The sequence below is a fragment of the Ovis aries genome, chromosome 8 (genome assembly GCF_016772045.2).
Source record: "Ovis aries strain OAR_USU_Benz2616 breed Rambouillet chromosome 8, ARS-UI_Ramb_v3.0, whole genome shotgun sequence".
Taxonomy (NCBI): domain Eukaryota; kingdom Metazoa; phylum Chordata; class Mammalia; order Artiodactyla; family Bovidae; genus Ovis; species Ovis aries.
The window spans coordinates 47,124,754-47,142,047 of NC_056061.1; positions in this window are offsets into that span (position 1 = coordinate 47,124,754).

A 17,294-nucleotide genomic window follows, 5' to 3' on the forward strand; every position below is an offset into this window, starting at 1 on the left:
ATGAAAATGTCAATATCGGGAGTTCCTTGCTGGCCCAGTGGTTAGGACCCCACGCTTTCGCTGCCATGACCCAGGTTCAGTCCCTGATTGGGGAACTATGATCCCACAAGCCAAAAAATAGCTACAAATAATAAAACTAAAAATGTCAAAATTTATAACATTATTCAGATCATAGATTTTCTTAGCATTCCTAAGTAGCAAAGTAAAAAGCTGGCAAGTCTAAACTGAGTTTCAATCATTTGCCTGATTTGTGTTGCTTAGTCGCCGAGTTATGTCCAACTCTTGCGACCCCACAGACTGAAGCCCACCAGGCTCCTCTGTCCATATGATTTTCCAGGCAAGAATACTGGAGCGGGTTGTCATTTCCTCCTCCAGGGGGTGTTCCCAACTCAGGGACTGAACCTGCGCTCCCTGCATTGGTAGGCGGATTCTTTGCTGCTGAGCCACCAAGACAAATGGAAACACTGATCCAGTCGCCTTACGAAGAGTCTTTGAGTTTGAGGTACAATATTTGTCAAAAGGAATTACACTCAGGTCGATGGGGGGAAAAAGCTGCTTGACATGGGAGAAGGATGCAAACTCGACTGCTCGGGATGGTCAAGTTGTGTGGAGGTACAATATTTGTCTAAAGGAATTACACTCAGGTTGATGGGGGGAAAAAGCTGCTTGACATGGGAAAAGGATGCAAACTCGACTGCTCGGGATGGTCAAGTTGTGTGGCCTTGGCCATGTCATTTATACTGAGTCTCCTCAACCATCACGTGAGTTGGGGTTAAAGGCTTATCTGTGGGAAGTGCAAAGAAGTGGGTAAGTGCCGAGTGTCTTGGGGCTGCACCCTCGAAGCTTTCCCTCCCCAAGGCAGCTGAGCGGGTCCTGTAATAGCTGGTGAAAAACTCAAGAAGGGACTTTCTACCATCCCAAGTATTTCCCTGGGAGTTTCCTAATTTCAATGAGAAAGAATATTCTTTAATTAAAATGCCGCCACAGAAATTTTTTAAAGAACAAATTGCCATCTAATTTCCCTTTGATCTGTTTTTTTCCACTTGGGTTGCAAGGTTTTACAGAATTTTCCCCAAACGCTTGGAGTCTGCAGTAATTTTATTTCATTCTGATTAAACTTCAAAGGAGAAAACACCAAGCCACCAGAACAAGCTAAGCTTTTTTTCCACTTCATTTATTGGGTAGGCATTTCGGGGGCATCTACAACGTGCCTGACGTTGTGCTGAGAGCTGGAGATACAAAAATGAATACATACAATTTGGCCCTTGCCCTCACTGCGTTCAGTGTTTCCAGGACCTGAGCAAGCCACAAACAAAACTTTGTAATGCAATGGGGAGACAGTAGAAACAGCATCATGTAGTCATCTTCTGCAGGGCCTTGCAGGAGCCAAATGGTGGCCCTGGCTGAGTTGACGCTTTCAATGAAACTTAAAGGATGAATGAAATGAAATCAAAAGAGGACATGAAGGATAACTGAGGCAGAAGAGATAGCAGAAGCCTAGGTCCAGGGGTGGAAAATCACATGGGCTCTGGTGTGTGTGCACGTATGTACATGACAAGATATGTCCATGTATGTGTAGATATATGCACCTATGTATGTGTGCATGCCTCTGTGTGTGTGTGTGCAATTGTCTCCATAATAGGAGAGACCTAGAGTGTCATCCAGAGACTCCACTGATGGCATGGGGGCAGGCAAGTTAACTTGAAGCAAGTTGCCAGGATCTTCTATTATCTGTGGAGCTTCCCTGGTGACTCAGACAGTAAAGAATCTGCCTGCAATGCAGGTGACCTGGGTTTAATCCCTAGGTTAGGAAAATTCCCTGGAAAAGGGAATGGAGACCCAATCAAGTATTCTTGCCTGGAGAATTCCATGGATAGAGGAGCCTGGCAGGCCATGGGTCCCAAAAGAGTCAGACACGACGGAGTGAATAACACACACTTTATTATCTGTGGGTGTCAGGGAAAGAGAATCAAAAATTTGCTTTAGAGATCCTGGAAAGAAGAATGAAAATACTCCAGCATGGGTAAATTTGACTTTAATTTTGACTGACTAAATCAGTAAGACACCAGCAGTGACCCTGGAAGGAAGAACCCAAGTTCTCCTGTAGAGGTGACGTGAGGATCCAATCCAGGGCTTCTCAAGCCTGGATGTCTATTTGAATCCCTGGAGATCTTGTCAAGATGCAGATTCTGACTCAGTGGGCCAGGATTCTGCATTTCTAACCAGCTCCCAGGTGATGTCAGTGCTGCAGGTCCACAGAGCACACTTTGAGTAGCGAGATCAAATGCACTTGTTGCCCAGTCTTGATGCCAACCTAGACTCCACTGGGGAGCCACTGACATCAACTCAGGGCAGAGATCTCCAGAGGACTATGTTCAGTCCCTCACTGCAACCAGGTACAGGGCCCCATCTGGCAGGAGTCCAGACCCTCTGGTCTAAAAGGGCTGCTGGCTCCACAGACCTAGAATCAAAAAGTGAAAGTTGGGAGGAAGGAGGCAGAAACGGAGGGCTAGAACTGGCACTTGCTCAGAAAATAGGCCCAGAGAGCTCCTAACAGGAGCTAAGTAAGACACTAAGGGCACAAGTAAAGGAAGCAGGAGCTTAGGCAAGGGCCCAGGCCGAGCCTCAGACACTGCACACAGACCATCTGCTCAGTGACTCTTTGCTCTACGCAGATATCACAATCATCTTCACCCAAAGCCACTGCAAAGCCGACCATAAATCCCTGCTAACAGATGAGGCTGGGAAAGTGCAGAGCAGTTCAGGGGATCACTCAACCTCCCAGCGGATATACAGGGGAGCCGCAGTTCACACCCCAGTGTGCAGGATCTGAAAGCCCAAGTCTTTTGGGGACCATACACTGTCCGGGGTCCTTTTAATGATGAATGAGGTCCAGGCTCTGTGCCCCAGGGTATGGTCTTTCGATTATCTGAATCCGAAACCAGTGATGTCAGCCATGAGTGCCAGGCCAGGAGGAAGCCAGTCAAGAGAAGCCAGCATCTGAAGAGCTGGTATCAGGAACGGGACTGCTCTTGGACAGAGTGGCCCAGCCCTCTTGGTCCTAAAGGAGATCTGCCTCCATGTGGGCCAGCCAGGTGTCCAACACGGCCCTCGAGATCTTGGTAGGTGCAGAGGTAGGCAAACTGGTTAGCAGACATCTTAAAGCCATCTTGAGTAGAAATCTTGGCAGAACTGGAATATGTACCTGAGAAAAAAGAAAACAGAGTGCTAAATGGGAAGAACTGCCATCTGACAAAGTGTCTGAACATAGCGTGCAGTCAGGAATTGGGAGTTGCTGTTGCTATTATTATTATTGTTTTGGGGTGTTGTTTCTGTGTATTGCTATGGAACCAGTGAGTGATATACTAGGAACATGCTCGGGCATAATGAGATATTTCATTCTCAGGAAACCACAGTCTACAGGAGTCCAGCCAGGTTGCTAAATGAACGAGCTGAAGCTTCATACAGCGTGATGGAGAAGCATTCACCCCCCCTCCAACATTTTACAGTCACAAATATTTAGCTATCAGAATGCTGCTTGCCCGTGGTCACTGCTCACGGCCACTGGTTCCTCCTGGTTGGGCTATCATGGTCCAAAAATTATATTTCTAAATGCCAGGAGCCTTCCTATAAAAAGAGCCTCAGACTGGAGTTGAAAGAACCACTCTGCTCCTCACTGACACTCTCTCCGTCTTCTCACCTTGGGAAGGGAGACGAGCATCTGTGCTGCCTGCCTCGGGACCAAGCCAGGTGCAGCAAGTGGAAGGAGGTAAAGACTGCTGTCCTCCATGCAGAGAAGCCCTGATATTACCCTGCCCAAGTCTTACCATTCTATTCTATTCTCTTTTTTAATGGTATTATTATTCTTATATCCTCTATGTTTTCTCTAAACTGCCTCCATCCTTTGAAGAACCAGACGGCATTTACTTACATTCATACATCCATAAAATAAAAGTCTACATGGAACCTAAAAGCAAACTTCCATGTATAGATCTAAATACACCTAATATATATATAGACATGGATGCATATATACAGGAATTTCTTGTTGGCTCAGAGGTAAAGAATCTGCCTGCAGTGCAGGAGACGCAGGTTTGATCCCTGGATTGGGAAGATCCCTACGAGGAGGTAATGGCAATCAACTCCAAAAATTCATGGACAGAGAAAACTGGCAGGCTACAGTCCCTGGGGTCACAAAAGAGGCGGACACAAATTAGTGACTAAACAACAACGTATGTATACAGACGTGTGTGTGTGTGTGTGTGTACACCAATATATACACACACAGAGGTATATATATATATATTTGATTTTTCCCGTGTACTAAACTCAAAGGACTACTCACTAAAGCAGGTGAGACGTTTCCACAATTCGTTTAAAAGATTATTATTTAAAAATGGAAATAGCTTGGAGCGGATGACTGGAAATCATTCCTCACTGCAACTCACATGGAGGAAACTGTCTAATTCTTGGAAATTTAGACATACTTCTCGTAATTTAGCACAAAAATGGGTCTGACTCAATCTGCTCTTCACATTTTGGTAATTTAAAAGGACATACGGAATTTTATTTTAATGGTAATTGCAAACTCATGCAGAAAATGTAAATGAACATTTCATGATTAGCTTACAGCATAAACTATGGCTTCTATTAATGTATTCCAATTTGTAATTCTTTTCACAGTATGAGATTTGAAAGCTGTGATTAAAATTAATTAGGTTAAGTAAAGTTTATTCCCCCTGAGCACTGCTGTTGGGAAAGAGCAAGAGGAAAACTGCGCTCTGCAACTGGCTCTGCAGGAAGCCGTGTCTTCGAGAGAAGTCGACCGACTCCTCTTCTCCTCACGGAGGTCGCCTGCTGCTTATTTGGCATATCTCAAGCACCATGTATCTCCTCAAGGAGCTAATTGAACCATTCAACTCTTCTTTGCCAGATCACAAAACCACATAGCTGTGACTGCATCATCTTCCAATAAGGACATTAGTTAGATCCATCGATTGTTAATGCAGGAAAAGATTGAAGAAAGGAGGAGAAGGGGACGACAGAGGATGAGATGGTTGGATGGCATCATCAACTCAATAGACTTGAGTTTGAGCAAACTCCAGGAGATGGTGAAGAGCACAGAAGTCTGGCATGCTGCAGTCCATGGGATCGCAAAGAGTCGGGTACAACTGAGCTACCAAACAACAATGGATTGTTTAAACACGGTACATCGTGGAGGGAAATCCGTACATCCTGTAAAACTAAGGTAATGTGGCCACCAAGAATTCAGAACCGTAACTGCTGTGAAAGAGGTGCCAAATGAGGGAACAATAAGAAAGATAATAAATAATCCCCACCTGTACAATTCTGTTTTTGCCCAGAATTGTCTTAAATATTGATTACCTCCTTTGATCGCCTCAACAATCCTGACAAGAGATCTTTGCTGTTGTCCCATTTTACAGATGAGAGTACTGAGGTTAAGTGATCATTCCAGGATCAAGGAATGATGGAGGTTAACCCAGGGCTTCTGAGTTCCCATCCTATACTCCTTCCATGGCTCAGCTCTATAGCTACTAAAAACAAAACTGAAGTAAACTTTTAACCTATAGGTTGCCTGTGTTTACTCAGTGGGTTGAAATTCATTACCTAGGTTCCTAGGATATGAACTAAGGCAAACTTAAACAATTTCAGAATGGTGTTGTGCATCTCAGTAAGCAGAGCATCAGTCTGGAAGGCTAGGACGACACAGAGTGCAAAGCTGGCAAGGGACACCCTCTTCTTACTGGAGATCTTGATTCAAGTTATTCGGTCTTCCCTAATTGTCCTTCAGCTTCATACCCAGCTACTCAGGCTACCCCTGGCTCCTCTTATTTCCTTTGGCACAATGCAGTCTCTGGTCCTGGCATGGAGATACAGACAAGGATGACATACGTCCCGCCTCTGGGCTTGCCTGACCCGTGCCCTGAGTCACGATAGAGCCTCATCTCCTGTGACTCATCCTTCTTGGCTCTGCACACTGCCTGACCTGGTTTCTTCCAAAGAGGACTAGTAGCTTTTGAGTGTGGAAAACTGGGTTTCATCCAGCCCTTGAGTGAAGGGTATAATTTCTTCAAAATCAGTGCTTTTGTCTATCAGCACTACCTGATAGAAATTCTGTGATAATGGAAACTCCCACTTCTGAGCTTTGAACATGGTAGCCATTAGCCACAAGGGACCCCTGTGTGCTCATGTGTTCTCTCACTCAGTCCTGTCCGACTCACTGCAGTCCCATGGACTGCAGCCCCCCAGCCTCCTCGGTCCATGGAATTTTCCAGGCAAGAATACTGGAGTGGGTTACCATTTCCTTCTCCAGAAGATCTTCCTGACCCAAGAGTCAAACCCACATCTCCTGTGTCTTCTGCATTGGCAAGCAATTTCTTTACTTGTAGCACCACCTGGGAGGGCTTCCCCAATGCCTCAGCTGGTAAAGAATCCTCTAGGTAATGCAGCAGACACAGGAGATGTGGGTTTGATCCCGTCAAGAAGATCCCCTGGAGGAGGTAATGGCAACCCACTCCAGTATTCTTGCCTGAAAAATCCCATGGACAGAGAAGCCTGACAGGCTAAAGCCCAAGGGTCTTGCAAGAATCAGACATGACTGAGCGACTAAGCTCGAAAAGCGGCCATTAAGCCCTTGAAATATGGCTAGTGGCTGTGAGAAATGATCTTTTTAAATTTATTATTTAATTTTAATTAGTTTCAATTTAGATAGCCACATGTGGCCAGTGGCTGCTGTGCTGGGCAAAGAAGGTCAATGATCTCTTCATTCTGTTCCATCATTAAAGCTCTGATGCTACTGCTGCCAAGTCGATTCAGTCGTGTCCGACTCTGTGCGACCCCACAGACGGCAGCCCACCAGGATCCCCCATCCCTGGGATTCTCCAGGCAAGGACACTGGAATGGGTTGCCATTTCCTTCTGCGATGCATGAAAGTGAAAAGTGAAAGTGAAGTCACTCAGTCGTGTCCGACTCTTAGCGACCCCATGGACTGCAGCCTACCAGGCTCCTCCATCCATGGGATTTTCCAGGCAAGAGTGCTGGAGTGGGGTGCCATCACCTTCTCCGCATTAAAGCTCTGTATAAAATAAAATCTAAAGCTGGCAATCTCTAGCTTGTATGGTAGTAGAGTGGTGAGAAAGACGGGGGAGTAGATGGGAGCTAGTAATGACCCTTATATCCAGCCACATGGAAAACCACAAGCTCCCAGAGATTAAATACAGAATGAATCTTTGCTTTTAAGGTGGAGGATTGTGTAAGAAGGGACTTTATCTATTGCCAGTGGAGTTTGGGCCAAGGAAGCCAGTTAAACGTTCCTATGTAGATAGTTCCTATACACAGAGCTGGTGTGGTGTGAGCATCTGCTAAAATACTAACAAGTAAGCAGGGACGAGTCTGCAGAACCCTTTGCCTGCAGAGGCTCATGGTACACTTGCTCCTTCCTCCTGCTGCCTATCAGTAAAGATCTTCTGCCCAACTATGAGAAACACATTACCCGGAAACATGTCTTAGCGCTGCTGGGGAATGACCTTCTATTCATATTAAAGATGTTTGAACAGACTAAACTTCTTTACTAAAATCCATTCAGCAAACAGGGATGGAACCTGGGCTGCAGAAACACAAAACATAAGATAGGTGTGAAATCTAGCCTGTGACCTTCAGGCAAGGACTATCCAGGGAATGAGTGAGAATTCACTGTCCTGGACTACTAGTTAAAGACAACAAGCTATTATGGAAAGTTTACAAACAAGCTTAGATTTTTAAAACATGTTTGCATATTTCTAAATATCCCCTATGAGCACTAAACACTTGAAGATGGTTGGATGGCATCATTGATTCGACTGACGTGAGTTTGAGCTAACTCCGGGAGATGGTGAAGGACAGGGAAGTCTGGCGTTCTGCAGTCCATGGGGTCACAAAGAGTCTGATAGGACTGAACGAATGAACAAGCGTGGGCTTTGAGGGCTAGAAGCAGAATCCTGGGGAAGAGGGAACAAGATGCTATTAATAGAAAGGGAAGAAAACCATACAATTTATAAAGGAGCTTCATACTCAAACCTCAGTCACCTAAACCCTGCATATTGTTAGCTTCCATTTTTCTAAGAGAAAATGGGAGATTTTAGGCATTTCCCCGAAGTGGAACAGTGAGCTAGTGACTCGAGTGAGCCTTTAGACTCCTAGGCAGGGGTTTTTGTCCCTACCGTGAATCTCACAGCATTTCATTGCTTTAGGGGAGTGATCAAATCAAATCAAACTGCATTATGTAACTAGGTTGTAAATCTGTGAATAAAATGTTCATATTATAAAATTTCTGTGAGGACGATGTTGGGTCTCGGTAATCATGACACAGGTGGGTCTGTCTGACTGTGAGGTCCCGAATCCTTCCCAGACTGTCTTGCTTTTGATAACCAGGAGGTGGCAGTGCAAGCACAGCCTTCCAGGGCCTTCTTATCATGGACGACCCAGGGTGGTGACAAGCGAAGTTTCCTACGCCAGTCTAGGGTGAATCATTCCGCAGCTCTAGGGTCGTGGTATCGGTTTCAGTGTGTCTGCTTATCTGGAGTTTTCTCTGTGCTCTCCAGTCTCACCAGAGGCTGCTCTATTTGCGTAGAGATACCTGCTGTGGGATCTTCTACTGAATTATGTAGAATTAGTGAATGAGGGAGACGCTTAACGGGGCTGTCCGCCCTTTGAATGCCAAGTAATTGTCATCCTTCTGAGTAAGCAGGGCTGCCTAGGATCCTAGAAGGAAAATTCCAGGTCTCCTTCTCTGTGTCCCGAAACCAATTCTCAGGCTATGTAGCATCTTGGTCGCTTTCCGTTGCGACTGGTTACAGAGTAAGTGCCATTAATAATAGGAAATTGGAGATTCGGAGGTGCTGAGCTTATTTCTCCCAAAATACAGTAAATATTCTCATTGCAAAGAAAGGTATCTTTGGGGGGGTGACCCAGCCTGCCTGCTTCTAGAAAGGAGCATCCTGCACAAAAATTAATTATGCTATTAATGTTAGTTAATAGGGAGTTCCCTGGTGCTCCAGTGGTTAAGACTTTGCCTTCCAAGGAAAGGAGTTCAGGTTCAATTCCTGGTTGAGGAGCTAAGATCCCACATGCCTGGTGTCCAAGAAACCAAACCATAAAACAAAAGCAATATTGTAACAAATTCAGTAAAGACTTTAAAAATTGTCCATATCAAATCTAAAAAAAAAAAAAAATAGTTACTGCATATGGGAGAAGGCAATGGCACCCCACTCCAGTACTCTTGCCTGGAAAATCCCATGGACAGAGGAGCTTGGAAGGCTGCAGTCCATGGGGTCGCTAAGAGTCGGACACGACTGAGAGACTTCACTTTCACTTTTCACTTTCATGCATTGGAGAAGGAAATGGCAACCCACTCCAGTGTTCTTGCCTAGAGAATCCCAGGGACGGGGGAGCCTGGGGGGCTGCCGTCTATGGTGTCACACAGAATCGAACACGACTGAAGTGACTTAGCAGTAGCAGCAGCATTGAACTCACAGAAAGTTCTGTGTATACACTTCCTATAGGTTACCTCCTTTACTCTGACAATGGCTAACAGAGGCAAATGTTAACATGATCCCGATCTTCCAATGAAGAGACTGAGAAATTATTTACGCAAGCCATGGAATTTGAGTGAAGGTCTCTGATTGAAAAAACCTAACATTTGTGTCCATCTGTGAGTAGTTAGCAGGTTTCCCTGGTAGCTCAGAGGTCAATGTTCTTGCCTGGAGAATCCCAGGGACAGGGGAGCCTGGTGGGCTGCCATCTATGGGGTCACAGAGTCGGACACGACTGAAGTGACTTAGCAGCAGCAGCAGCAGCAGCAGGAGATATGGGTTTGATCCCTGGGTCAGGAAGATCTCCTGGAGAAGGAAATGACAACCTACTCTAGTATTCTTGCCTGGAGAGTCCCATGGACAGAGGAGCCTGACAGGCTGCAGTCCATGGAGCTGCAAAAGAGTCGTACACAACTTGGCGACTAAACAACCAACAATAAACAGATGTGAGTGCTTATCATGTCCTTGAACTATGTATAGGGTCTCACTTCACATCTGTCACACAAGCGGACTCACAGGTGAGGCCCCATGTTCTAGTGCAGATCCTTCGGAGTAGAGCAAGATGCCAAGATGCCCACCAGCTGGGATGGGCAGGAAGTCCGCACAGGCCTGGCTTAGCTGAGGTTCAGCTGGACAGGCCCACCCCTAAGGTGAGATTGGCCTGGTACAGGCAAAGACAGAGGCGGTCTAGACTATCAGGCAAATGGCTGGACAGCGCTTAAGCCAGCACCGGTGCAAGCACACGAGCTCCCTGGCGTGTCTGTCTGGAGATGAGACAGGGCAAAATCCTGACTTCACTCAGAAATGGCACGCTTTCCTCTAGGTTTATTTCCTAAAGTCTTGATCATGATGACTCTTTCACTGGTTTGCATGAAAATGAGCACTCAAGGACAATGTGGTGAGTTTTTTTTTTTTAATCAACATTTATTACAGAGAAGATAACCCCTAATTTTGAGATTCTGCCCTTCCTGTTTATGGTTAAAATGTTTCTCTTAGGAAGACATGGAAGTTGATTTATATCTTAATAATGTTCCCTCGAAAAATAAAAACTTGACATACCTACAGAGTACTCCTCTTTTCTTCTTCTTTATAAAAAAGTTGCAGATTAAAATCTAGAACTCCATCTCTGGGTGGTCCTCAAACTTTTCCTCCCCTGAGCAAGTTAGGAGTATTTCATATACTGCCATCTAGTGGTCAGCCTCTGTCACACTCGCTGACTCTCTGAGAAAATAAAGTGTGTGGAACACAAGGGGTGGGTGTGTGTGTGTGTGTGTGTGTGTGTGTGTGTGTGTGTGTGTGTGTGTGTGTAAACTCAGGTGCCAACAAGCAGAGATGTGTTAGCATGGAAAAATGCAGGTTTTGAAAACTGTGTAGAAAGAATCAGAGTGAACAGACCTCCTACTCCAAATCCATGTGGGCAGAATTGAAAGCAGGTGTGTGGGATTAGCACGCTGTATTTTTTCCAACATCCACCACCCAAAGGGCAGCCGCACAGAATCGTTCATGCTCAGGAGCGCGATCAGCTAATGGGACGTGAGACGGTGTAGAGAAGAAGGTTTCAAGACGAAACTTGAACCAAATGTGTTCACGGTGTAACTCATACCCTTTGAATAACAGAGGTATCACTTCCAACTCTGGGAGGACCCCTCAACCTTTCCAAAATGGGTGAGTATAGATTTTTGCAAGTGCCTGGTGCAGCTGGGAGCATAGCAGAGAATGGATTTGCAAATAGCAGGCAGCCTGACCTTTGAAGATGGCTCCTACTAGCAGCCGGTACTTCCCACCTCTGTCCTTCACTGTTGCTGCAGCCTCTGGGCTTCTGCATCTGCAGCCTCCTGCCAACCCCCTCCTCCAAGCTGGCTGCTCATCCTCCTTTCATACTGCTAGAGAGAGTGAAAGGGGGACAGGGAGAAATGCAAAGAAACCATGTCTAGGGTAGAGAGGAGACAGAGGTGCTTCCTGAAAAGTCCAGAAAACCCCTTCTTCTCAACCCCAGAAGACTGTGTAGAAGAGTCTTAAACTACATGGTGTTCTGTAGCTCTCCCAAGTGGTCCTGAACTGAGTCAGCTAATTCAGGCTCTGGACACTAGTGCAGAAGCCAATAGTCTATAAGTTGCTAACTGACTGTATTCCGAAAGGTTACGTGTATCTTGGGCTTCCCTGGTGGCTCACTGGTAAAGAATCCAACCTGCCAAGGCAGAGAACCTGGGTTCGATCCCTGGGCTGGGAAGGTCCCCTGGAGGAGGAAATGGCAACCCACTCCTATATTCTTGCTCGGAAAATCCGAAGGACAGGGGAGCCTGGAGGGGGTCAGAAAGAGTCAGACGTGACTTTGTGAGTGAGCACACAGGCACATACACGTATATTAGTCCCATTTGAAATTCGAAATATATTTACACATAAAACCAGTGAGCTACAGTGCTTAGGTTCCCAGGCCGGCTTGGGAAATCCACTTCTTCTCTGCATCTGAGCTGTGCTGCGACCTTCTTTAGGTCACCTGTGCTTTCTCTGAGTGGGGCGCTCCGTGGGGAGGGAGAGAGGGAGGTTCTGCAGAGCCTTAATCATTGATTCTTTTAATAATTCTCAGGAGAAACTCCTTAACACATCAGAAGAATATCCAGGGGGGTAAAACTAGAAATAAAGAAATAAATCTGAATGCACTTGCCAAGAGGATGTGTTCAAAGAATTCTTAGATAAGATAGCAGCAGCAGTCAATAATTACAGGAAGAAAGGGCAAGGGTACAAATGGGTGCCCTGCCTCCCTGGGCTCTGGATACCCAGGGCTCACCTGTGCTCCTTAGAGTCTTCTCATCAGCTGTCTGTGTGCTTCAGGACAGCTGTGCACCCCTTAGTTCTGGCTCATAGTAGGTGCTCAATAAGTGTCAGATGAGTGGAGCTGCCAAAAGCAGGCATAATTTCTTGCATTCACTTTATACATAGTAATCAGTTATCTGCTATGATGTGTGTGTATTCTAAGTACTGGATCAACAGTGGACTGGGAAGTTGGGTCCCTACTTTTGTATCTTGTGGCAGGTTGAATAATGGCTCACCAAAGTGCCAGCATACTAATCCCTGGAACCTTGAGTATGTTGTTATGGACATAACATGGAAAAAGGGATTTTCAGACATGACAAAGTCAAGGATCCTGAGATGGAGAGAGGATCTTGGATTATCCAGGTGGGCCCAATGGACTCACTGAGGTTCTTATGAGAGGTCACAGTGATGCAGGCCCACAAGCCAAGGAATATAAGCGGCCTTGAGAAGCTGGAAAAGGTGGGAAACAGATTCTCCCCTGGATCCTCAAGAAAGACCACAGCCCTGCTGACACTGTTGCAGAGAAGACGCCAATTCTGACTCCATATTGGAACTATTTCTTTGACTTGCTTTTCGTTGTTTTTGTTATCATAAGCACACAGTATGGCCTGCCTCAGAGAATCCTGCCCCTCTGTCTGACTGTTAAACGTGCCTTTGTTCAGGACCCTGTCCACCTGTAGATAGCAGGAAGGGAGAAACCGACACATCCCCCGCCTGAGGCTTGCCATTTTAGGAGATGCTTTCTAGATTAATGGTCTTTTTACTTTGTTCCCTCACCTTCCCCCATCTCTGATCTATAAAAGAACCTGGCAACCAGGCCCCAATAAGATGATTATTTTGAGGTGCTAACCTACCATCTTCTTGGTCAGCAGGCTCCCCACTTAAAGTCTCTTTGCCTCACCCCTCACCTCGCGGATTCATTGACCCATCGTACAGTAGGCAGAGTGAGCTTGGACTTGGTAACAACAACTTGAATTTAGCTCTGGAAAACTGCTTTCAGGCTTCTGATCTTCAGATCTGGCAGGTAAGAAGTTTGTATTTGTGTTGAAAGGCACTCCATTTACGGTAATGTGTTACAGCAGCAATAGGACGTGAATATAAACTGAATATCGTTATAACTTATTAGCTATTTTGTATAAAGTAGAACAGGCTTCCCTGGTGGTTCAGCGGTAAAGAATCTGCCTGCCAGTGCAGGAGATGTGGGTTCGATCCCTGGGCCAGGAAGATGCCCTGGAGAAGAAAATGGCTATCCCATGGACAGAGGAGCACAGTGGGCTACAGTCCATGGGGTCGCAAAAGAGTCAGACCCAACCGAATGACTAAACAACAGCACCATAAAGTATAACAGACGTTAAAAAAGTAGCCCCAATACATCATCATGATAGAGACAGTATAGAATGATGTTCTCTTCACAGGTGGGCTTAGTAATTCGTTCTTCTGTTTACCAGTCAGAGGATCTTTTTGAGGCTGTACCTTTCTGGGGTAGCAGAAATTCACTTTACAGCTTCCAACATCAGATTCTGAATCTCCAAATGCTCATATATATATATAAAAAAGAAAGAAACATTTCGATGACAAATCCTTCCCTAGATAACAACTTTTACTTTAGGACGAATATTGTTCCTTAATTGACAATCAGGTTCAACTTGGAATTTTCATCACAGCACCCTAAGAAACAGGGAGGAGATCTTTGCCTCTCATTTCTCCAAGGAGGAAACAAGCACAGATCTGACCAAGTTGCTTCACCGCCCACGAGCAAGAATATGAACTCAGCTCTTCTGACACCTCAACCAAGGGCGTTCCCCCAGTCTCAGCTCTAAAAGAGGCTTTAGACACGCGGAGGGCTGGGGTTGACAGCTTGCTACAGGGAGAGGAGAGGAACTCCAGAGAAACACCAGTAGTCAGGACCTCTGGAATAAGAAAGCCTCCAGTTTTTACATTAAAACGAGGGGGAAAATGTGACAATTGGATGAGTTTCACTTTGAAACTCATTTAACCCGAAAAGTCAAAACGAAACTCCAGGGGTGCAAACCCACAACAATCAAAATAAAAACAAGTTTTCACAAGCCCATTGCAAAGCTAAATATAGATTTTTTTTTTTCAGATGGACCCCACTCACCTTCAAATTCATGACTTTTGAGAACTATTTCAAACCTTATTTTAAAAAAGAATGTCAATCTAAAGAAAAATAGTTTCGCGGGGGAGGGAGGGTGAGGCTGGGCTTGTATGTGTGATGGGGGAGCATTTCTCTGACTTAGCTCCCCCTGCAAAACCATCAAGCTGTTTTTAAATACCATTTGTGGTCACCTGCCCTGGTAATATTTTCTAATTGTGGTCAAAAGAAGCTGACTAAATATTTGTGTGTTCGCTCCAGGGGGAAACTGTCAAAAGTCAGGGCCTTAGTGGATGGCCTTCCGTCATGTTATTTCTCACCTAGTTCTTGGGTGCATCTGTGAGAGCCCCCTCTGCGTTCTGCCATTGTAAACAGCGTAATTCAAATTGGACACCAAAGTACTCTGGCTGCAGCAGGGGCCGTGCACATGGCTTTTTCCTTTTCCTGTTCCTCTGGCCTCACCTCTGTGCCCAGGAGGAGGCAGACAGCAGGGGCTGGGATCACCTGGGGCCTGAGGGTTGCCCCGGAAAGATGGCCCCTTGGCTCCTCAACGTGCGGTGAGGGCTTTGAGCCAGGATGTTTGAACTGCTGAGCAATTTCGTATTAAGACGTGAGCACCCAAGTGTCAGCTGGAGCTCTAGGCTTTTATTTGTGGTGGGCTGTTTTCCTGTCACGGTTGGTGTGGTTCACCGTCTACCTGAGTGTTCAAAACTGCTTTGCAGAATCCAGTGGCTGAGCTCCAGATGGGTACGGCGGCTCCTTCCCCACCCACCGGTGGCCCCCCGGGACAACAACCCCAGGGTGCATCTCCTCCTCGGCCCTACTGCATTCCCATCCGGAGAAGAATCGTGAGAAAACAGGCATGAGAAAACACACTGTCAGATCTTCAGTGTGTATTTCCAGGAATGGTACTTTGGGGAAAACTGAGACAGGTCTCCAGACTGCTGTGCCAAAGAATTCAGACTGTGATTTCCCGAAACAGACGATGGAAATCAATTGTAACCCCATGAAGTCCAAGAATGGAACTGGGACTTCAAAAGCCTTAGAATTTTGGGAACCACAACTCATTTATGCTAAGGAAATAAACATGAATATGTAAAACATTTTCGAAACTAAAGATACAGGGATATTTATTAGGAGTTCACCTATGCTAACAAAAAATGGGAAAAAATCTAAATGGCTAATAAGTTATTGATCAATCACATTACGGTATAATCATATTTTTTGGTCATCATCTGTAACCAGCATTTGTTGAATAGTTACTGTGTCCTGGATGTTATGTATTAGCTTTATGGGTGTTATCACACTTAGTCCTTAAAAAAAAACCCAAGAACTTACACTCAGAGAGGTAAAATTCCTCATCCAAGAGCACAATACTAATACAGTGAGATAAATAGTAACCCCCTACCACCCCACCAAATTCATGGCCACCTGGAACCTGAGAACATGACCTTATTTAGAAATAGGGTCTTTGCAGAGGTAATTGCTAAAAACAAAATCTCCCCGGGCCCATCTCTGACTGGCAGCCTTAACATGAGAAGAGAGAGAGTGATTTGAGCCCCACAGAGACACAGACAGAAGTCTACGTGAGGGTGGAGGCAGAGACTGAAGTGATGTGTCTACAAGGCAAGGAACGCCAAGGGTTGCTGGCAGCCTCCTGGAGCTTGGAGGGAGAGGCACATGGAGCAGATTCTCTCTGAGAGCTCCAGGAGCAACCGGCCCTGCTGACACTCTGATTTCAGACTTCTCGCCTCCTGAACTATGAGAGAATACATGTCTGTTGTTTTAAGCCACCCAGTTTGTGGTAAATTGTTATGGCAGCCACAGGAAATGAATACAGATGAAGAGAGTAGTACACAGAGGATTTGAACCCAGGCTGACTCCAGAACCAGAGCTCGCCCTCTGTGCTATGTAGCATCCCACAGCCGGGCTTCACATGGTATATTTAACATCACATTTGGGTAAAAAATTTGAATATATGCATAGAAAAGAACTGGAAGAATATATGGTGAAATGTTTATTTCTGGATAGCAAGAATCCAGATGGATTTTAATTTCCTTCTTTTTGCTTATCTGCTTTTTCCTTTTTCAGCATCAAAAGCGATACTTTTCATAGTAAGATGCACATGGAATGATGTAGGAATGAAGGGGCATCATGCTACAACTTGCACACAAATAGTTCAGACAAAAAAAAACTAATAAATATGTATCTACACAGAGAGAAAGTGATTAAGCAAATGTGGGAAAATGTTAATCATTGAGAATTTGGATAAAGGGTAGATAGGAATTCTTTGTATTGTTCTTACAGCTTTTTAGAAATTCTTTCAAAATTTAAAAGTTGCCCCTACCCCCAAAAAAGAGTCCTAACATGGAAGACATTCAAACTTGAAACAGAAACAACTTTATAAACATAAATGCCAGGACATGGCCAACTACAGTACTCTAAGAATCAGAAAAGTTTATTTGTGGATTAAAAGCAAGTATATGCATTACAGCAAAGATGACTCTCCAAAGGAAAAAAAAAAAAAAAAAGGCAGAGATAGAAACAGAGTATCAGGTGATAGAAAGTTGTAAAAAGAAGTTCCTGTGGAATTATTGCTGTGGGGCTTGCACAGCCGTGCAGCCCACCCCAGCTCTCCAAGGTCGTTTTTGGCACATGGCTGATAAATAGTGATGGAGTCAGAAGATGAGACTTTGCCCAACCTGCCGGGGAGCTATGTGTCTGTCTCTTCACAGTCCCTTCTGATGGCAGCTTTGAGTCACTGCTTACTAGTTCCC